This window comes from Nyctereutes procyonoides, unplaced genomic scaffold (genome assembly GCF_905146905.1).
Source record: "Nyctereutes procyonoides isolate TBG_1078 unplaced genomic scaffold, NYPRO_anot_genome, whole genome shotgun sequence".
Lineage (NCBI taxonomy): Eukaryota > Metazoa > Chordata > Mammalia > Carnivora > Canidae > Nyctereutes > Nyctereutes procyonoides.
Genome location: NW_026575052.1, coordinates 47,014,938 through 47,037,519, shown reverse-complemented (window position 1 = coordinate 47,037,519; position 22,582 = coordinate 47,014,938). Strand labels below are relative to the sequence as shown.

Here is a 22,582-nt window from a genome sequence, read left to right as displayed (position 1 = left end):
ACCATATTGACCATATAGTTGTGAGTTCATTTCTGGGTTTTCTATTCTGTTCCATTGATCTATGTGTTCATTTTTGTGCCAATACCATACTATTTTGGTTACTACAGCTTTGTAATATAACTTGAAGTCTGGAATTGTGATGCCTCCTGCTTTGATTTCTTTTTCAACGTTGCTTTGCTATTCAGCATCTTCTGTGGTTCCATGCAAATGTTAGGATTGTTAGTGCTAGCTCTGTAGAAAATGCTGTAGGTGTTTTGATAGGGGTTGCATTAAACGTGTAGATTGCTTTGGGTAAAATAGACATTTTATCAATATTTGTTCTTTTAATTCATGAGCATGCAATGTTTTTCCAGTTCTTTGTGTTATTTTCAATTTCTTTCATCAGTGTTTTATAGTTTTCAGAGTGTAGGTTTTTTTACCTCTTTGACATTCCTAGGTATCTTATGGTTCTTGGAAAAATACAGAGTGCTTCACGAATTTGTGAGTCATCCCTGCACAGGGGCCATGCTAATCTTCTTCATATCATTCCAATTTTAGCTTATGTGCTGCCAAAGCAAGCACTCATTAGTTAATATTTAATTACATTATGAAATTGCAACCATATGTGTAATTGGCATGAGCAGGTTTGGGAACAAACACAATATGTGGTAAGTACAAAACTCAAATGGAGTCCATGGATGTACTAGAGTGAGGCATACTAGCTATTAGTCACCAGCATGCTGAGATAGTAGTTAACCCATTTGCTTAAGTCAGTTAAGTGGACTTGGATCAATAGGACTGCCCACTGAATGTTTTATCAATTCAGGCTATTTACATGTAACCAAAACCAAATTAACAAACTTAGGCAAAGAAAGAAATTTATTGGATGGATCTGAAATGACTCAGACAACTGAAGGAAAAGCTAAATAACCAGTTCTCAGAAAGATGGGAGCTAGGGAAGTACTGGGTATCTTGAGAGCAGGCACTAATGGATAGTCTCTTTTGGGTGTACCACTGGATGACTCCAATGTTTTCTTATCTTTGTGTCACTCTGATTAAGATCTGAATGTCTACAAGAAGGACTCTCATTGGCTTATATATCACATAGACTCTCCTCAACCAAGGAACAACAAACACTGGAAAGGATCCTCCCACAAGATTGCATGCACCGGGGAAGGATCATTCTCCAGGAACAGCCGGAGGAGAGGTCCTGTGAACAGAGGAGAGAGAATGTGCATGGTACCTGCTAAGTGTGGGCAAGGAATCACATTAGCCAGGGGGAGGTTTAGAGTGTGAGAAGTGAGGTCTGACTCTATCTAGAAGAAGGTAGAAGGCATTCAGAGTACAAGAAAACCCATGGCTACTGAATGTTGCTTTATGCTTTGAAACATATTTCCCAGCAGCTCTCAGGGGTTCTACCTTCTGGAGCTCTGAGTGAAATGTGACAATTTCCTCAACCACCTGATTGTTCCAGCTGAGAGTAGGTGTAGATGTCTGCATCCAGGCCCCAGTTTGTCACTACATGATCTTGGGTGAGCCATCACTTCTAAATACTCCAGTTTCTCTATACACAAGATGAAAGATCCTTCCAGATATAATGTTTTGTCATTTCTATATCTGGACACATTCTCTTTCTTCATACTTCTGAGTATAATTCAGCAAAGCAGATACATCTCTATATTGTTTGTTGGAATTATTTTGCATGCCAATAAACATTAAAGTGAAAGCTGCACTTTGGTTTCAGTGGAACTGTATAAGATGTAAATATGGTGCTTAGAGACAAATTAAAATACCAATAAAAAGCATTAAAACACATACTGCCACTCATTTACACTAATACTAGCTAGCTGGCTAATACGCTAGACTTCTTTTTTCAAGTTGCTTTTCTATTCTTTTATAAAGATAAATACACAAGAGATTCTGCTTCTACCATGAATTCTTTTTTAATGGCTTCTCCACCTCCATCCCCAGTGACTCATTTTCTTATTCTATTTCATTTGTTTGCTTGTTTGTTTTTCAGTGTGCTGGGTTTGGTTTGCTTCCTTTCACTGACAATTTGAATGAAATTCTTAAAATGGTTTCTTGCAGTGTTCTGATGTCAAGAGATTGCCTTTAGTTGCTTTCAGAAAACCCCTCTGAGGTTAACACTGAGGATCTTATGCCCACTTGATGCTTTGTACTGTGATACTCCCAAGACCTCAGATTGTACTCCAGGGTAAAGGGGAGAAAACTCTACTACCTGCCAGGATAGGATCTCAACACTGAAATTAAATCCAGTCACAAACAGAAATATTACTTGTGCCCCTGAGTTTATGGGCTGAGAGATATAGCTTACAGAGATTTGAACTTTATTTAGTTGATGAAAGGGAGATAAGTAAGGCAAGTGACAAGTCAAATATTTATTTGAGAAAAGTCACTTTGGCAGCTATGTGGAAGATAATTTGAAAGGGAGAGGGAAGAGGAGGGGAGGCCAGTCAGGAGATTGCATCAACAGGCAAGACTGGAGAGAATATAGGGGAGGAAAGCTAACTCATCCTCTGCCCCTTCACCAAACCGATTTCCTTTCTGTTGGGATATATGGCTAGACTCCATGTTCCAGCCTTCTTGCCAACTGGGGCAATGTTACTCAATTTGGGCAAGGGGAATGTGGGCAGAAGTGAGGTAAAACTCCCACATGAACTTACTCGTGCCCTCTCTTCCCCAGTCCACTGGCCAGATGTGTAGACATGAGGGTGACCTGGTAACCATGTGTAGATGGAGGAGCCTCTGTGGGGCTGGGTCCCTGAATGACTTTATGGAGTACATACAAACGCACACACCCTCAATATGAGAGTAAGAAATAAATTGCTATTGTGTTAAGATGCTAAAATTTCCAAGTTCATTTGTGAATGCAGCTCATGTTATCATCACTATATAATTCCCGAAGTTCTCTGGTTAGAGTAGAGCCCAGTCCTCTGCATGCACTGTCATGAAACCACTCTGCCCTATCCACACCCTCCTTGTAGGGAAAAAATAGAAAAGGAGAAAGAAGAAAATACATGTTATACATTATTTCACCTCTAGGGCTAAGTACTCTTAACAATCTGGTATATTTTCTTTCTTTTTTCCTATAGAAAAAAAAAAGGCTACCCTTTGTTCAGATATTAAATTTTTCATCCAGTGACTTATTTATTGATTCCACCTCATTGTATGCCTGTGTGTCAGAAATTGTGCTCAATGTTAGGAATTATAAAAACAGACCTAACACAGTTCCTATCCTCAAAAAAACTATAGCATCGTGGAGGAGAGAGATGCCTAAGCAGATAATGACACAGAAAATGTGTGAGCAGAATAACAGAGAAGGTAATTAAGGAAGCCAAAAAGAAGAGTCCCTAACATAAAAAAAAAAAAAAAAAAAGAAGTTTATTGAGTCCTTGCTGTATGTTAGGGACTGATCTAATAACCTTTCAGATATAAACTAATTTAATCATCATGACAATCCCATGAGATACATGTCCCAGTGTCTCAGGGTTACAGGTGGGGAACTAAACCATAGAAATGTTCGGTAACTTGCCCCTTGTCCAGAGTCTTGCTGAGAGGGGGTTCAGCTGTGTGTGTACGTACATGTGTGTTCAGAGTTGACTTAGAAGAATTTCAAAGATGGGTGGGAAGGACAGAGTTATATGTGAGAAGCTACAAGTGGGATTGTGGTCACTTGGTGAAGCTGAGACAACAAGTGGCCCAGACCTTTGGGTCTTCCTACAGTCCTAGTGGCCTAGACTAATTTCAGGATGTGAGGCTCTGAGGAGAATCTGACTCAGCTTACAAATTCTGCATAGGAGGAGGAAGACTGCTCTCTGGAGGTATGACTTTTGACATCAGACTCCACTTGCTACTAAGTGTGACCCAAATGGTGTTCTGGAATCAAAAATATTTGCAGCCCCTCATACCTGGAGTCTGGAGCTGGTAGAAATGAAACAGGGCATGAAAAGAGAGATAAGGGCCTCCTTCCTCTCTGATGATGACAGCTGAAAGCTCTATCACATCCAGAGGGGACATGCATTTTCATAGACCCAAAGTCTAAATGCTGATTGGGTAATATGAAGCCTGTGATACAGAATCCCTGGGTGGCTCAGTGGTTTAGCGCCTCCCTTGGGCCCAGGGCATGATCCTGGAGTCCTGGGATCGAGTCCCACATCGGGCTCCCTGTAGGGAGCTTGCTTCTCCCTCTGCCTGTGTCTCTGCCTCTCTCTCTCTCTCTCTGTATCTCTCATGAATAAATAAATAAAATCTTTTTTAAAGAAAAAGATGCCTGTGATACTTCATTGATGAAGTAGAGGAAGTGGTGACAATAGGGAGAGGGTGGGTTTTCAACACAGATCTGTGAACAAACTTGGCCTGAATCCATCCTTAAATCAGCTCTAAGGCAACCTCTCAACCTTGCAGACTTCATGCAAAATCATGGAGACGAATCATCTTTAAAAAGCATGAACACCAAGTCAACCTTTTCTCCCCTTTCCTTTCTAAGTTCCATCCCTCATTTCCTTCATGATTTTTAAATTAAAATCTGAACTTTCTCCACCAGGAGTCCCCTCCAGTGATACTCTTGCCCTTTCTGTAGGACACCAAAGGTCTGCTTTCTCCCTTGCCCCAAGACAGGCAAGTGAGGTAGGAATGGCTCTACTTCTGGAAATTTGTATATTCTCCTTTTCTTGCCTACTGTAGATCTTACTTTGAAAGTAATCATTGTAATTGCATTATTTTGAGTAAGAGACCAGAACATCAATGGGCTACTATAAAATGCAGAATTTGGGGGGTGTGAAGAAACTCTAAGAAGCCATAGTCACTCCACTGCCCCAGAGGAGTCTGGAAAGGGGGACCTGCATTCCTCACTTGAGCAGGGTTGGTCTTGAGTCATCATTATCCCAACATTAAGCAAGGCTGTAGAATTCCAGTTTCAATTGAATATTTATTATGTGAAGTTACCTCATGATACTTGCTATATTCTTTTTTTTTTTTTTTACTTGCTATATTCTTACAAGGTTTTTCTTGGTTCATTATTTCCCAAAGTGTGTGGTGAATACGTGCCCCACCTGCTGACATATGAGGTTGTTTAAAGTGGTTCATAGACAGAGCATTTAATAACACTGAATCACAGAAGGCAAACGTTATTCTCTTTTAAATGGTCTTTCAATCTCTGTTTGCGCTCCAAGGTAAAAGCCTCTGTGCTGGTGTGTCTTTAATGGCCTTCCAACCAGAGCTCATCTGCCTTATTGCTAAAGGAAGAGCAAACTTCAGTCAGGAAACAGAATATTTTTAATAGATTTCTTGAGGTATAATTGATATAAAACAAACTATGTATTTAAAGGGTATAATTTGAAACAACATGTATATCCACCTTGAGACCATTACCACAATCAAGTTAATTAATATTTCCATCACCCCCAAAATTTTCCTTGTGACCCACAGTGATCTTTCCCTCCGACACCTCATCACTTCCACCTCTTCCCACATAACTCTTGACCTGCTTTCTGCTACTACAGAGCGGTTTGCATTTTTGAGAGCTTTATGTAAATTGAATGATACAGTGTATAATCTTTTTTTGGTCTCGTTGCTTTCACTTAATATATTTATTTTGAGACTCATCCAACATGACTGTTTGTGTCAGTAGTCCATTCATTTTTATAGTTGGGAAGTATTCCATTATAGGAATATACCACAATTTGTTTACCCATTTGCCTGCTGATGGACATTTGAGTTGTTTCCAGTTTGGGGCAATTACAAATAAACCTACTATGAACACTCATTTTTAAGTCATTTCAATTTCAGCCATTCTGGTAGGTATGTAGTCATATCACACTATGGTTTTAAATTACATTTTCTTAATGACTAATGATGTTGAACATATTTTGTTATGTTTTGTTTGCCATCTATTTACCTTCTTTGGGAAGGTGTCTTTTCAAAATGTTTTCTAATTTAAAAAAATTGTCTCTTTATGATTGGGTTTCAGAGTTCTTTATCAAACTTGGAAATGAGTACTTTATTAGGTCTACAATTTTTTTTTTTTAGGTCTACAATTTTCAAATACTTTTTCCCAGTCTGTGGCTTGTCTTCTCATTCTTTTAAGAGTATTTTGTAAGAGCAAAAGCTTTAGATTTTGATACATTTGTCCCATTTATCATTTACTTTTTCTCTTATATGTTGTGCTTTTCATGTCTTACTAAAGAAATCTTTGCCTAAGCCCAGGTCACAGAGATTTTCTCATATTTTTCCTCCAAGAAGTTTCATAACTTTAGATTTTATATTTAAATCTATGATCCATTTTGAGCTGATTTTTGCTTATGGGATAAGGTATGAATTGAAGTTCTTTTTGGGTCGATACTGAATCGACCCATATTATTATTGAAAAGATTATACCTTCTCTACTAAATGACCTTCACACCTGTGTCAAAAATCCATCATCTGTCTATGTGTGGGTCTATTTCTCCTCTACTTTCATGATCAATATGTTTATTTTTATGCCACTACTACACTGTCTGGCTTGCCGTAGTTTTATATTGGCTGTTCTAGAGGTCCTTTGCATTTCCATATACATTTCAAAATCAGCTTGTCAATTTTAATCCAAAGACCTGGTAGGATTTTGTTTGGACTGCACCAAATCTATAGGTTAATTTGAGGAGAGCTGACTTCTTAACAACATTAAGCTTTCCAACCCAGGAGAAGCATCTCTTTCAATCTGTCTAAGTGATACCAAATCCAATGTTCTTCATCCCTTTGTGTAAATCCACAGTCCCGCCTTAGTATTTTTCTTTTTCCTGAAGGACTTGTGGTAATATTTTTTTCTTGGGCAGGTCAACTGTGATGAATTCTTTCAACTTTTGTGGGTCTGAAAATGTCTTTTTAATTAAAATTTTTTTATTATGCTAAGGGGTTTGATCTTTATTCTAAGAATGACTATAAACAACCAGTGGAGATTTATTGTGGCTTTATTTTTGAAAGTTAGTTTTCCTTGATAGAGGTTTCTAGGGTAACAGTACTGTCAGTACTTTAAAGATGGTGCTCCTGTGTCTTCTTGCTTACATAGTAATCAATGAGAAATACTCTGACATTCTTGTTTTTGTTCCTCTCTGTGTACCATGACTTTTTTCTTCTGGTTGCTTTTAAGATTTTCCTGTTTAATCACTGGCTTATAGCAATTTGATTATAATGTTCCCTAGTATAGTTTTCATTAAGTTTCTTAGATTTGTAAGTTTATAGCTTTTATCCATTTTGGAAAATTTGGGGCTATTATTAAGTATTTTTTTCTGTCCTCTTTTGTCTCTCATCTCCTTTATGGACTCCAAGTACAGATATACTAGGCTGCTTAAAATTGTCCCACAGCTAACAGATGCTGTTTTTATGGAAAACAAAACTCTTTACTTTACTTCCTTTTGCATTATTCCTATTGTTATGCCTTTAAACCCATGGATCTTTTCTTATTCAATATCTAATCTGTCATTGATCCTGGTATATTCTTCATCTTGAGCACTGTGATTTTCATTTCTAAAAGCTCAATTTTAATCTTTTTTAAAAAATTGTGTGATATGGTATTTTTAGTATCTTCTTTGTCTCCAGTTAACTTTCTGAAAATATGGAATAGAGTTATAATAGCTGTTTTAATGTCCTTCTCTACTGATTCTAACACCAGTGCCAGTTCTGGGTTGGTTTTGATTGATTAATTTGTTTTTCTCCTCATCAAAGATACTGTTTGTTAGTAAATTTTTAAGATTCATTGCAAAAACATTGTGAATTCCACCTTGTTGGGTGCCGAATATTTCTGTATTCCTGTAAATATAATTGAGTTTTGTTCTGAGTCACAATTAAGTTATGTGGAAACAGTTTGATCCTTTTGGGTTTTGTTTTTAAGATTTGTTAAGTGACACCAGAGCACTAGCCACCCTAGGAATAATCATTCACCACTTCCAGAGGCAATATCTTCTGGGCTATCTACACAATAACTTGTGAATCATGAGGTTTTCCAATCTGGCTCATAGCAGCAGGCATGATACTTGGCCCTGTGAGAGCCCCAAGTCCTATTTCCTCTAGTTGTTTGAAGGATTCTTTCTCCATCCTCATAGGTTCCTCCTGTTCATGTGCTGGGCAGTCCTCTGCTGAGGGCTAAGGGGGAACTTCTGCATATCCCTGGGCCATTTCAGTGTAGCTCTCTCCACTCTGATCTGTGTCTAGCCTATTCTCCCTGAACTTTTAGTGACATGTGTTCCATTCAGGCAGATTCCTGAGTTTTGCCTGGGTTCCTTCTCCTGTACTGCTGCTTGGATAGACAGTACGCTGGAAAAACTGTCAGGGCTCACTTCACTACTTCCCTTTCTCAGATATCACTGTTCTTTGTTGTCTGATGTCCAGTGTCCATTTCGGTTGATTGAGGCAGGAAGGTAGACATGGTTCCTACGATAGCATCTTAGCAGGAACAGAAATGTACAGCTGGAATTTTAATAGTACTGTTTTACTTCATTATATTTATTTCTATGGCTATCTTCTATTTATGATCATTGATATTGGTTTTCCATTTGGAAATGTAATTTTTTTGTAATGTAATTTTCCTTTTCAAGTAAGTCAGTTGAAGTGTGAAAAAGTGAGGTCAATTTTAAGAAAAATATTGAGTAAATAATATTAAGGGTAGTAAAGAGATATGACAAATAAAAGGGATGGGAATTTGGGAAAGGATGCTCATGTACCTATAAGATCTAGGTAATGCTGGGTATTGTAATGTATTCATCAAAACCTGGCTCAGGAGGGTGGGCTCAAGAGGTCTACTGGCTTAAACCAGTAGGTTTATGCTTATGGGTGATGCTTATGGGTGATGTCAAGGATCATAAAAGTCCTGATTTTCAAGAAGCCCAGGTTTCATGGGAGTTTCCAGGATAAAAAATTTGCAGGGCTAGCTGATATAGCCTGTGGTTTTTTTTTTTTTTTTTAATGATGTTTATTCCAGATAAGTAGCACTTTCCATACAGGAGGTCCTCACTAAATAGTCTTGAAGGGAATTGACATCAGACAGCATGCTAGGTAATGGTCAGTCCATTTACAGGCTCAAGAATTCTGAAAAAATTGAGGGAGCTCTCCAGTTTGCCATGACATATAAAAACAAACAGTTGGCTGCTTTTTTGACTTTTTGGTTTGATGACAGGTCTTGCCAAATAAAGCCAGGACTATACTTTCTCATTCACATGAGTGACATACGCCAGCTGCTGTTGGCATAGTTGCTGTCACAGACACGGTAAATAAACCAGCTATGACCCCTTAGAGACTGGCTCCTCTAATTAATGGAGACAAAAATTGTTGTTCTGGCTTGATCTAGAGACTAAGCATGTAGAGAAAACCTAAATTTACTTCTGGCCTTGATATAAAGTCATGGGCTTGCCACTGCCTGGCACAACTGAAAGTGCCATTCTCACAGCCAGCCTGCCCTATAATAATGTATCATACTTGCTGTTCTTGCTGTTGTCAGAACTCTGTCCCCAAAATAATATGCAAATACCAACTTCTGCAGAAGCCAGTAATGATACAGGTTTATCAACCTAGAAGGTCAGCCTGTATTATAGAGCAGTTTTGGCTGATTAGAAACCTCAAACAGTGATAACAAAACTCGAACATCTATTACTGTTTAAAACAAAACAAGAAAAGCCAGCAGCTCTCTCTCCTGTGACGTATTCCTGGAGGGTACGGTCAGAAAGTTGATTGCATCAGCTTGTCCAGAATCGCAGGCCTGTGGCACCAAGCGTTTGCCTACTTGTACTTGCTCCTTGCATCAGGAAGTGCAAAGGAACACAAAGGCTGTGTGGCAGGACAGGAAATGCAGAGAAAACAATGATGCTGGGTAAGGATGGTACAGCCAAGGCAGGGAAGTCTGTGGAGGCAGAGAAGCCGGGTTTGAATCTGTGACCCAGGCAGTTTTGTTGATCCCTCCCTAGATTCGGTTTTCTGTCTGTAGAATAAAGGAAGTAACTTTACCTCACAGGCTGTTGATGATTAAATCGTATAATAAACACAAAACCCTTTTAAACCAAAATTCACTGTGGAAATACGGAGTATTAATTACACTCATAGTTAGACCAGCTTATTATTTTTTTTAGATGTATATTTTGAAAATGGTAGAAACTTGTAGAAATTGAAAACCTTTTGTGTTCCTGAAATGCTGTGAATGTTGGGAGGACAATACTGTGGGCAGGAGGGCAGCCCAGGTGGCTCAGTGGTTTAGCACCGCCTTCAGCCCAGGGCCTGATCCTGGAGACTCAGGATCAAGTTCCACATCGGGCTCCCTGCATGGAGCCTGCTTCTCCCTCTGCCTGTGCCTCTGTCTGTCTGTCTCTCACTCTCTAATTAATAAATAAATAAACAAATAAATAAATAAATAAATAAATCTTTAAAAAAAAATACTGTGGGCAGGAATAGTTCAGGTACTGAAGACCCAGGTTTGGTATGTCCACTTCCCAACTAGGTGATGCTCATCAGTAAGAGGGAAATCTTAAGAGTGGCTCTTTGAGGGGTTACTGCAAAATTAAATGAGGTAAACGAGTTAGGCTATACCATTATTTGGGATTATCTGTTCTGAACCAGACAGAGAAAAATAGTCTCATGAATAACGTCTCCCATGCGAAGACTCGCTTGAAGATCTGAAATGATCTGAATTTAATGGAAGAAATTATATGCTCACAAGTATGGCTATTTCCATAGGATAATTTCTAGTGATATTTAAGAACTATCTATATTATAGATACCTCACTACCCATAGCCATCTCACTTAAAGCAAATTCTGTCCACCACCCAACCTCTCGTATCACCGAGAATCACAGATTCTCGTGCCACCAAATTATTTTTTGCCTTCCTGGAGAAGCACATCCTTCTGTGTCTGTCATCTGTGCAGTCTTTGCAGTCTCCCATATGTTGCACACACAAATGAAACCCCACGCACTGTCCTTTTCCAGCAGGGGTAACACAATCACCTATTTCTTGTAAGTATACAACTGTTCGAATGGTTCAGACTCCCTTTACTTTAGGGTGTCAGGCAGCTATTAAATTTTCTTTAAAAAAAAGATTTTTTAAAAATTTCATTTATTTATTCATGAGACACACACACACACACAGAGAGAGAGAGAGAGAGAGAGAGAGAGAGAGAGAGAGAGGCAGAGACACAGGCAGAGGGAGAAGCAGGCTCCACGCAGGGAGCTGGACATGGGACTCGATCCCGGGTCTCCAAGATCACGCCCTGGGCGGACGGCGGCACTAAACCGCTGAGCCACCCCGGCTGCCCAGCTATTAAATTTTCACTCTGCCATCAGCCTTTTCCCCAAGGACCAGTATGGGAAACTTTCTCCCCTCCCTGTGAATTGTGCTGGGCTTATTATTGAATTTTCTGCTGGCGAATGAGGAAATCAAGGAGACATGAGGTGATTTCGAAAGTACATGTTCCCCATTATTTTTGGCAGAGCCTAAGGGGAGAGAAGGAACAACTAGATTATTTTAGGATTTTATTTTAATAAGAGAAAATTAGTAGTCTCTACAGAATGACTCGCATTTGAAAAAAAAATTCAAGCTATAGTAATTTCAGTGATTCAAGTAATTAGGAATTTAGGTTTGTCATCAGTGAAAATAGCAGCAGAAACCTCCAGGACCTGGGGTTCATAGCAGGAGGTAAAAGGAAGTCAGGTTCCAAGTGATGAAGCCATGTGCCCCGGTGAGGTATAACCACATTTGTCCCATCTTGCAGGACGGAAGATATTCTGCAGGGCTGTGATTCACGTCTGACCTCTATGCCTCCCAACACAGCAGCATAAACTGTTACTCCCTTGAGTATCTTCAGACTAGGTCCAGAGTGGCAGTTTCTTATTACCATGCTCCAGGCACTGAGCAGGACATTCTACATTCAAAATTTACTTAAGCCTCATGATACCACTGTGAAGAGGCATTCTTTTTTTTTTTTTTTAAAGGTTTTATTTATTTATTTGAGAGAGCATGAGTGGAGAGGAGAGACAGAGAGAAGGGGGAGAAGTAGGCTTCCTGCTGAGGGGGGAGCCCAATGCTGGGCTCGATCCCAGGACCCTGAGATCATGAACTGAACTGAAAGCGGATGCTTAATGGACTGAGCCACCCAGACACCCTGTGAGAAAGCATTCTTATTTCCCTATTTTGTTGAAGGAGAAATGGAGTTGGGCACAGGAAGTAGCATGTTCCCTGATGACAGGTAGGGAGTGGTAGGGAATACAAACCAGGTCTGTGCTCTTCAGTGTTAGGGTGTGAGGCCTTCCTAGAACCATCCTCTTCCTGCAGCCCTGCTTACTCTATGAGGTTCAGCTGGAGTGCCCCTTTCTGCAGAAAGTATTTGTTAAACAAATCTCAAAACTCTTCTTCTTTTAAATCATTGGTAATATGCTACCATCCCACATTCATTTCTATGTCCACAGCACCTGTATTGTGCTTAAATATCTGATAATCTTTTCAGAGCTTTATCTTAACCAGTTTAACACTTTACCAAATGTATTCACCCATCCATCCATCCATCCATCCATCCATCCACTCTTTCATTCTTTCAATAGCCCTTAATAAATATATACCGACCACCCCACACTCTCTAGGTACTGATTTAGATGCTTGGAATATATGGTGAAAAAAAAAAAAACAACAGACATGATTCTTGCCTTTAGCATGCTTACAGTCTAGCAGAAGAGAGAAGAAAAAGTAATCCTATAATCATATATATATATATATATATATATATATATATATATATATATACAACTTGTGCCAATAAAGACAAGCAGGAAATTGTGAGTGTACCTAAGAGGTGGTCCTGACTTCAGGACAATTGGAGGGACCTCTCTGGGGAAGGGCTGTGGGCCAAGAGTTGAAGGATGAGCAATAACAGCTATTACTTACTGAGTGTTTACTATGTGCCAGGCTTTGTTCCGAGTGTTTCACATAGTAACTCCTGGAATTCTCAGTGCAGCCCCACCTGTGATTTCCCAGAACCAGTCTTGTCAACCACTACCCCATGTGCTGCCTATCGGTGAAGCAGAGTGGAGGCATTCCAGAGCAGGGGTAGAGGCTGCAGAGCAGTTGGAGGTGGAGGCACAGAAAGCGGAGGGGGGATGGCTTTGGATGAAACCAGGGAAGTGGGAAGGCCAATACTGAGTGTCTGGCCCCACTTCGAGGAGTTTTGAGAAATCATCGTATTTTTTTTTTAATAGCCTAGGTAAATGACCTGATTCGATGTTTGTTTTCTTTTTTTTTTTTAATTTTTATTTATTTATGATAGTCACACACAGAAAGAGAGAGAGAGAGAGAGAGAGAGAGAGAGAGAGGCAGAGACATAGGCAGAGGGAGAAGCAGGCTCCATGCACCGGGAGCCCGACGTGGGATTCGATCCCGGGTCTCCAGGATCGCGCCCTGGGCCAAAGGCAGGCGCCAAACCTCTGCGCCACCCAGGGATCCCTTGATGTTTGTTTTCAAAGATCACTTTGGCTGCTGTGGACACTGGCATGTGGGAGAGCAGGGTGGTGTGAGGAGACTGGCTGGGACACCACTGCTGTACCCCAGGGGCCAGAGTGGACTTGCATGGTAGCCCTGGAGATGGAGACACACAAGATTCAAGTATAAATGAGTAGCCTGGTATTTGACTCCAGTTATATGGACAAAATTCACCTAGATTTACATGATAGTTTTTTTTACATTTATATTCTCTGTGACTTGCTTTGGTCTGCATCCTCAAGGCCCTAAGGGATAAGCTTTTCACTCCTTCGATACAAGTCCTGCTGGAAGGGAAGTTTGAGAGGTGGTATTTATTACAATCCTAGATCCCTCGAGGACATCAGGGCTTGAGAGGCATACAACCAACCTGCAGGCAGCAGGACTCCACCCCTTGATAAACTGGCTGATGTTACTTTGCCATTGAACCCAGGAGCTGAGAAAAATTGAATTCAGCCAGCCGGGGACTTTGGCTGGGTCAGTGCTTAGGTTTGCAAATTAAAAACAAATGCCATAAATCCTCTAAGTGCTGAGGGCAGGTTCAAAGGATGATTTCAAAAGATTTTTACAACTAGGAAGTAAAAGTCCTGTTGTGATAACACGCCCATAAACATATGAGAACCATATAGGCTTAACATATTAAGCTACTCTTGAAATTTTTAACCTAAATGGAAAAGTGCTAAGGGCCAAACATTCTTGTTTGCAATTATGACAAGATTTCATTGGGGACTGGATTAAAAAGGAAATCAGAAACGAGAGAAAGATCCCCCCCCAGTTCATACATGTGACTACATCGCGCATACGCACACAGTCTACAAATGAAGTAGACAAGTGAGGCATTCATCCACCTAATTATTATCTCCAATATTATTCCATCAGATGCCTGAGGTAAGACATGTTTTTGATTTTTTTGGCAAATACGTCGTTTTGTTTTGTTTCAGGAAGGTAGTGTCTGAATTTGAGTCATTGAGCAAGGGTACGTTAAATCTAATTTAGAGTGAATTGTTTGGGGGCTGAAAGAATATTATTACTAAAATACGGAAGCTGGGAATGGTGTTTCTGGATGTCCATACTTGCAAATACAGGGCATGGAGAATTTACAAAGGATCAAGTGTTTCTTACTGAGCTACATCCCTAAGGCCACAGCACATGTGACCGCAGTAGTGAAGAGTTGGGCAGAGCCTCACTTCCTATGAGGGCGAGCACCCAGTAAGATCTCCAGGAATGAGCAAAATCCCACATGAAGCCAAGTGTTTGTGAGTGTAAGCCCTTTGGGAAACATGTCCCATGTCACACAGGCCTGTTAGGAGAGAACACCGCGAGCTCCATTTTAGGGCTGGAACAAGAAAAGAGACTCAGCGAGCACTGTACAGCAGTGAAACTCCTTTGTAGTCTCCTGGCTCAGACCTCAGTTCTCAGGTGTGAACCTCAGGTGGGCACATTTGCAAAGACACACCCTTCTTCCTTCTCCTTCCTCCTCCTCTTTCTTTCGCCCTTACTTCCTCCATCCGTATTTCTGAAATGCTTCTGTGAACAATACTGTGGCAGTCACAGCTCAGAGAACCAAGCCAATAAGCCATGCAACCCAAGCCAAAATCAAAACAAAACCATTCCTAGAAAAAAGTAGAGAATAATTTCTGAGCCAAACTTTAAAAAGGGAAAGCCAAAACTCCAATAATTGGGGGTAATTGTGGTTTGTTTTGTCTGTTTGACTTAATTAGCTGATGAATGTCCTTATTGCTAATTATATCTGGGAGGCAGTGCCCCAAACCATAATGTATCCCTGCCCTGGCTGATTTGGGGCAAGTTGCTTTACCTCCTTGAGTCTCCATTAGAAAATTTTCCTCAATTATACATATTTTATTTATATTATACAACTGTCCTTAACTAAAAAAAATTATGAAAGTGCTGTGAAGGCTGTTATCCCTAGGGCAACACTTGAAATGGGATTTATAAGTGTAGGAGGGAAGGTGGAAAGGATTTCCAAGGAACCAACATTTGCTAAATGTCTGCTGTGTGCCAGTGCATTCGCCAGAAAGGAAAATCCTCTCTGCATGTTGACCATGACACCAATGTACTTTCCTTGAGCCCCAGTGAGTGGGCAGGTCCCTGAACCAAAGAATGGGGTTCTCCCTAGCACCCTACTTGGAACATACATTTTCTAGTTACTGAGAGACCTCAGATAAAGCATTCAATCTCCTTGACCCACAGAGAGAGGAAGGGGTACTAATTTCATCAAGCACAAAGTCTCATTTTGGAGTTATTAAATCTTTAACACATCTTTTACACTGTGAGCTCCATTTTTAACTAAAAGAAGCAGGTTGCCTTTGTTAGACAACTGACTAGCTAGAGTTGAACTTTTTTCAATGTTTCTTTACGGTGATTCCTTTATAATTAAAATAACAACATACAGTTTTCTTTTAAATCATTTTCATGAAAATGATTTAAAAGAATAATGAGGGATGCATGGGTGGCTCAGTTGGTTCAGCATTTGCCTTTGGCTCTCTGTGCTCTCTCTCTCTCTCTCTCAAATAAGTAAATAAAATCTTATAAAAAATAAAAGAATAACGAGTCAGTATTAAGCAATTGTGATAAAGACATATGTGGATCATAGGAATTGGGATGCTGATGTGGCAACAATCATGGCTGTAGTATTACAGTGACTGATGTTTGGGAGCTACTAAAGGGCACCATGGCTATTCTACAGGGACTTATAATCTCTTAACCTCATTTTAAAGCCATCCAAGGCTCTCAGCCAGAAGGAATGAAAAGGTAGCTGACATTGCTGTCTGAATGTGATGTTCTTGAATAGAATGATAAAAGCATACATATAGAGTTCACATGCAGTCAGCCAGAAATAAATTTCTAGGCCACTGGCAAAGCAGCCAGGGAAAAGAAGTAGCCTGATTTCAAAAGATCAGATCTTAGGCCCCTTCCATCTGTGTTCCAGAGGACTGTCATATCTGTATGCAAGGTGAATTGAAGGGATGTAGAGATGGAATGTCCAAAGAAAATAAAAACAGCGATCAGATAAGAAGCTTTTTCTTGATATCAGTGTATTTACTATATTCTACTGCATGCATTTGTGATCAACTTAACAAATTTCCATCTCTCTTAGAAAATAGCATAAGCAAATTACTCTGTAGTAAAGGGTCGTTAGTAGGTCTAGCTCAAGAGGAAAGAAACTAAACAGAAAATCCCTTTTAAATGAAAAGACCCACAAGGTCTTTACCTTCATGAACTTACTTAGTGTCTATACCAATGTAACACTCATGCTTCCAAGTATGATTATCTTATTTCACAGGTGGGAAAACAGGATCAAAGAAGTAAGAAGAAAAAACCCCTCACTGTAAAACAATTCATAGAGATAGAGCAGGAATCCAAACACAGGCCTAACATCCATTCTTTTTTCATTCTATGTTCCAACTGGATGGAATAGTATTTTTGTCTTGTTGGGTTATTTTTGTTTTGTTTTCTTATTTTTAAATCAGGTTATCTACATATAAGATGTTTTTCTTTTCTTGGAAACGGAGACATTTTTATCTGTAAGCATTTTTTTAGGTGTTCAAAGCAAGTTTGGAATCATTTTATTATTTCATTTGTTTATACAATAAATTGTTGATGATGGAATAAATCTTTGACCTAGAAGAGATTCTTTCTGGAGTTTTTCTTTTATATATACTGTTCAACTTACTTGTCTTCATGCATTGATTCATTCATTGGACTGTATTCACCAAATGTCTGCTCTGTGCTTGCCATTGGCTTTCTCATCTTCTGCATCTACTCACAAATGAATTTGGAACTATCCTTCAATTTACTAATATCACCAAATATTCCTGCATTGTGTAAGTTGCACATACCACCATCAAGTTAAATGTGCTGTAACCACACTTGACGATTATATCTACATTCTCTCCAGAAAAGGTGAATGAGGATGACATGAGAAGCAAAAGCTTTGATCAGAGAAATGATTTCTAGAAACTATTTTTTTCTTTCTTGTCTTTCAGTTAAAAAGAGAAAAAAATCAAGAAAGAAAAACCCTATAGGCAGAGGAAATAGTTTCTTTAGTATATGGATGACCTCTGAAAGATCTTCATGTGCATCAGTGCACATATACACACTTTTTCTTAGCTGCTCATTACAGCACAGTGTTTAGAATGCTCAGAATGTATTAATGGTGACACAGGTGATACATTAGGGTCTGAAAGAGAGGTTAGTAAAACGAGCTTCCTTCTATTTTGCTCTCAGGCTTCTCAGTGTAATTTTTCCTGGTAGTTTCTATCTAGAAAGTCAATTCAACTTACTATCTTGTTTCATCTAAATGGACTTTTCAACATCTCCATGTTCTTTCATTTCCATGTCTTTATCATTCTTGGTTTGAATGATATCATTGAATAAGTCTTCACCTATAAGTTTGTATTTGTCTTTTCAAGAATGGCTTGAAAGCTCTTTTGATGAGACTTCTGTCTCCACTATTCTGTTCTTTCATATGCAAAGGCTCATCTTTTTAGAAAAAGTTTCTCGGATGCCTTTTTGCTTTCTTTGTCCTTAAGTGCCAAACAGATCTCTGGCTCTGACCAGAGATGGCAACGTCGGTTTTTATTTAGATAAAATTCAGGAGTAGAACATGGAAGATATTACAGGTTGTACATGCTATTTTACTTACTCACTGGATAAATTTAAGACCTTATTCATTGACTATTAGTGTAACGTATTTATTAAATGTCTACTATGTGAAGGACAGTATGCTTAAGTTTGGCAATGAAGTAATAAACAAAGGTATATGTTAGATAGTTTTAGAGAAGAGGGTAATTGTACAATCAAATACCAATTATCTTCAGGTATGTAGAATCAAATATAGTTCTCCTCTGCTCTAAAAACATGATGTTATCTACATCATGTACCTGTGGATGTAATAAAGCAATATTTAGTAAATCTGTGTTGAATGAATGAATAAAGAAATATAGAGCTGGAGAAGGAGAGTCTCTGGAAAGAACAAGTTAAAATAATCGAGAATTAGGGATTTTGGTAAACCCATAGATGAGAAAATAAGCACTTAATAAGGAAAGAGCAAGACTGAGAAGACCTGTAATGATGTTTTTAAAAATAATCAAAGGGGTCTAGTGGTGAAAGTTGTCGACCTCTAGAACCAGGTAAGTTAAATTGCTCAATGAAGAGATGATTATTTTTATTTTTTTGAAAGATTATTTATTTATTTATTTGACAGAGAGAGAAAGAGTGCAAACAAGGGGAGTGGCAGGCGGGGAGAGAGGGAGAAACATTCCCCACTGAGCAGGGAGTCAGATGTGGAGCTTGATCCCAGGACCCTGGGATCCTGTCCTGAGACAAAGGCAGATGTTCAATGGATTGAGCCACCCAGGTGCCCTGACACAGTTATTTTTAGAAAAGAAAAAAAGGGGGGGAAACGGAATCATGCTTTATATACTGCTGTGTTGATTTATAGCATTTACTATTCAAGAAGCGGTATAAATTGAAAAGATATAAATTGATCTATAGATGAGCCATGTTGAGAATGGACCCAAATCAATCTGGTCATTCACAGTTGTTAGATTTTTTTTTGAAATTGTAGCCTTAAAAAATTTACAGGTAGTTTATAATTAAAGATTTCCTCCCCTACAACTTTGCTACCAGGTTCCAATGAAACTAAATGTTAACCCCAAGCCTTCTGTACATACGGAATTGATAAGAAAGCAGGCATCAAACAGTCTAGACCCAGTTGGTAATCTTGAATGCCAATCCTGTCCTTTTATATCACACTTTGTATGAAAGTCTCACTGTACACAAGCTGATAAAATTCTTGAGTGAGATACACTTAATCCTATGTCTGGCAATGGGCAAGCACGGTCCTCCCAGTCAGTGACCTGGGTGACCCAGCTTTGGCTGCCATCTCAAAAGGGGCACACAGGGACTCCCACTTAGAATGGAATGTTTATGGCAGTTTAACAATCCCACCTGAGCACAACTAAAGAAGCTAAATAAAATATGTTAAAAATCTACTTTAAGCCATCAGAGGTCTGCAAAAGTGGAGAGGCCAAGATGGGCTAATATTCCAGATAAGAAACTCGCAGAGGGGTGACCCAAGACTCTGCTGCAGCTTTTCCCCAGGAGTATTTGTCAGTTCTGGGTGGGGCTGAGAGGCTGAGAAGCTTATGTGGGTTCCTGCCAAGGGTCCCAGCTGGGCTTGAGAAAGTGGCAGAGACTCTGGAGGCTCCATAGCCTGGAGATAACCCCACTGGTGATATGAATGGCTTTAACACATGGCTAGTTTCCTCTTCAAGATGGGGAAGCTAGGCAGAGTGTGAGGTTTAGAAGACAGCTTTTAAAAATCTCTGAAAAGTCAAACAGAATATTCCTTAAGTTTGGTTCTGAGACACTGACCTGCTCGGGGAGGAACTCTGGTTGACAGGGCCACGGGGGCAGCCCGGAGCTGGCCTGCCTGCAGTCACCTTCACCCCTGTACCACCTGCCAGTTCTGAGTGTGGCCAGAGTGGAGACTCCTGCATGGCCCAGCAGAGGGTCATAGCAAGGGGACAGAAACCCAGAAGTGTTGGCATCCATGTGAGGCCAGGATAACAAATTTGCAGACCTGGGGGGGCCTCCAACACACAGCTGGTTTCCCTTCAAGAAATATGCAGAATTCTAAAGCTTCATGGAACAGGAGACTAAAAATCAAAGACCTCTGAAAAGCAGGGATAATTTTTCTGTAGTTTGTTAGGGCTGAGAGGCCATGGATCAACTGGGTGGGTGGAGTCCTCGTCAACACATCAGGCTTCCTTGGGGGAAGAGGAGCAAACCAAGAGAGACCCAGCCCAGGCACAGGCTTGAGGGAGGGGCTTGCCTCAGCCCCAATCTCTCTTTGAGGCAGAGGTTTGACCCTGTGGTGAAAGACAACATTATCCAGAGCCTCCATAAATTTCTGGATGCAACATCCAGCGTGCAACCAAAATGCAGAGACCACTGACATCAGAAGACTCTCATACCCCATCATGCAAGGATGACTATAGTCTCTAGACTATTTTTAGCCAATCTACATCTGAACACCCTAAGTTCATTAGTGAACATGCCTTTCTATCATCCATAATGCTAATAAACAGAAGCTATTGCTGCTCAGAGATAAGAGAGCTGAAGCCCTTAGAGCTGCACTCCTGGGGTGCGGCCGGAATACTTAATTATTCATTTAAGAATTTATTTAAAATAAATTATAGACCACATCATAGACAAAAGTTCCTTGAAATCAGAAACTTTGTTAGATCCAACTCAACATGCCTAGCTAATTCAAAGGTTAGCACATGATAGGGGACCAATAACAATTGTTATGTGGATTAACACATCAAACATTTTGGCAAAATTATAAATGATGGATTTACACTTTAAGCAACATTTCCAATGTCAGAGAGAGTCAGAACAAGGACTCATTAGATTCTTTGTGCTTCTTCTCCCTAACTTACCCTTTTGAATCCTCAATCACATCCTGTAATCCTCTTTGTTCTCATTTCATAGTTCAAATTGTTGCACTATCATTCTGATCTTTTCTCAGGCATCCCCAGGAAGGCAGGTTAGCACAGCAGTTGGGAAAGGGCCACTCAAGTGTCAGGCAGTCCTTGCCAGGGAGCCTCAATTTGCACTTTCTCACTTGTATGACCACTAGCAAGGGACTTAATGATTTGGGAGCCTCTCCTAAACCAGTTCATTGCTTCTTACCCACATCTTTTTTTTTTTTTTTAAACAAGAAATGGTGCCTCCAACAGAATTATCTTACTTAAACACAAGATTCAGCTCAAAATGATGTTTGCTCTTTTAGAGATCCAATCCAACTTTAAGAGCTGAAGACTTTGTGGACTCTCAGAATCTAGAACATACTCTTTTTCTTGTTCTCTAACTGCTGTTCTGCAGGAGGTGTCCTTTTCGGTTCATGAGACATTAGTTGGGAAAAGGTAACATTAGACTATCTGTTCTCCATTCACTTGAAGCTGTGGGGGATTTGGAAGCTGTGTGAAAAGACTGTGCATTTGCTATTGGATTTAAGTAGTGCTGCTATTGATACTGAACAATTATAATGACTGGTATACGTTACTGAAACATTGTGTAAAGACTACAAGCAATTCCAGATAGTTAATCCAATAGGTGCCTACGACAGCCTGGATTAAACATCAACTGCTTTTCTGATCTTCGAGCAACAGAGCTGACATTGAATCTTTATCAGTGTGGATGCTAAAAGTAACATCTAACACAAATTAGCCTTGACAGCCCATTAGGAAGATATCCACAATGGGTACCAAGAAGCCCAGCACAGCCCGTTTTCCTCCATTGTCCAAGCCCACTCCTGTTTCGGTGGTTGGCACTGGTGTTTTAGGGGCTGTATTTTAGGAAACACCTTATCTTAAACCCTAGTGGCATATTTAGTGGGAGCTGGCACCAAATAAAAGAGAATCTGATTCACTTTTCCCATCTTTCCTGCTTTGCAAGCATACTTGTGCTATTTACACGATTTACGGTATCGTCTCTACCCTCATCTTTGGCCTGGGTGCATCGTGTGAACTGTATCAGTTGGCTCTTAGAACCATGGAGATGTATTCTATGCCATGGTTTTTGAAACAGCTGGTAGCTAAAACCTACTGTGTGCTCCACTAAATAATTAGTATTTCATACCATCTGGTTCAAAGTTTTGTTTTTTAGAATCATACAGTAAAGCTGATTTTTTTTTTTTTGGTAGACAGTTCTAAGAATTTCACTATAGGTATAAACTCATGAAACACCACCACGATCAACAAACAAGACAGCTTCCTCACTCCATACAACTCCCTGCTATCTCCCTGTGTTCTCAAACTTCCCTTACCCCCGACACCAAACAGATCCTTGGTAACCTCAGATCTGCTCTCTGTCCCTGCAGTTTTGCCCTTTTGAGAATGTCCCATAAAGGGAACCATACAGAACATTACTTTGAGACTTTTTATTTCACCCAGCATAATGCCTTTGAGATCCATTCAAATTGTTGCATGTATCAATAGCTTATTCCTTTCCACTGCTAAGTAGGATTCTGTTGTATGGATATGCTACAGCTTATTTATTCATTTGCCCACTG

At 39.8% G+C, this 22,582-nt stretch overlaps 1 non-coding gene across 1 annotated transcript; it reads right to left on the bottom strand.

Moving 5' to 3' along the window:
* Positions 1 to 454: 454 nt before the first annotated feature.
* LOC129514358 (U6 spliceosomal RNA) lies at positions 455 to 561 on the bottom strand. Its single transcript, XR_008665419.1, has one exon. It is a non-coding gene; the product is annotated as a U6 spliceosomal RNA (small nuclear RNA).
* Positions 562 to 22,582: the final 22,021 nt, after the last annotated feature.